We start from the raw sequence: 1061 nt of genomic DNA, 5'->3' as shown, positions 1-1061 counted from the left end.
AGACAGAGCCTCAAGCTGTCCCCCTGGGTAGAGTGCCATGGCATTACAGCTCATAGCAACCTCCAACTCCTGGGCCCAAGCGAGTCTCCTGCCTCAGCCTCCCAAGTAGCTGGGACTACAGGCACACATCACAACACCCTATTTTTTTGTTGTCGCTGTCACTGTTATTTAGCAGGCCTGGGCCAGGTCCAGCCCTGATGTATGTGGTTGGCGCCCTAACCACTGAACCATGGGCGCCGAGCCAAAAGAATAAAATCTGTGATGTATCAAATTCTCATCCTCACATACACATATACATATAAACTCACAGAGAATTAACCTAATTTTCTTCAGCTTAACACAGGTTAACATAATAACCAGGCTTGTAGCACTTGTTGCCACTGCAGTTCCTGCTTTTCTAGTAGGTGCACTACTCATCTAACACCACCTTGTTCTATTTCCCTGCTCACGGCAGAATAAAGCCTGATATCTTGGGTCCCAAATATGAATGCACAACTCAAAGTGTCCAAATGAATTTATCCAAATGCTAACTCTGCAGTTTTCTTGGCTCTATAAAACCTCAACTCTCCCTTTCCTGACAAATGGCAACTCCAGCCTTTTTTTTGCACTCATCTTTATTTTTCTTGTTTTTCAACTTTCTTCCAAGGTCAGCCCTTTGTTTTGCATTAAAAACTTTCCTTTCATCACCATTTATATTGTGCTGTTATTCCTCAAGGGGAATTAGTTGTTCCTAATAACAACTTTTAATCTCTGGTCTTCTTAGTATTGTCTGTATAGCCACAGTGGACCTTTTTTTTACTCTCCCATCCTAAGCCATTATTATTCTCTTCCAGAAAGTCATATGCACTGGAATATTTGACCTTCTCAGTCTAAACATTACTACATCTCTAATAAAATATTTAAGTTATTCTGGTCGTGTTAGACAAGAGACTCTAATTTTTACATGTTTGGAGAAAAGAGTAAATTTTCTTCTTCTTCTTTTTTTTTGAGACGGAGCCTCAAGCTGTCCCCCTGGGTAGAGTGCTATGGCATCATGCTCACAGCAACCTCCAACTCCTGGG

This window comes from Otolemur garnettii, unplaced genomic scaffold (genome assembly GCF_000181295.1).
Source record: "Otolemur garnettii isolate 467f Iridium unplaced genomic scaffold, OtoGar3 scaffold00365, whole genome shotgun sequence".
In the NCBI taxonomy this organism is placed as follows: Eukaryota; Metazoa; Chordata; class Mammalia; order Primates; family Galagidae; genus Otolemur; species Otolemur garnettii.
This window is presented reverse-complemented; position numbering follows the sequence as displayed.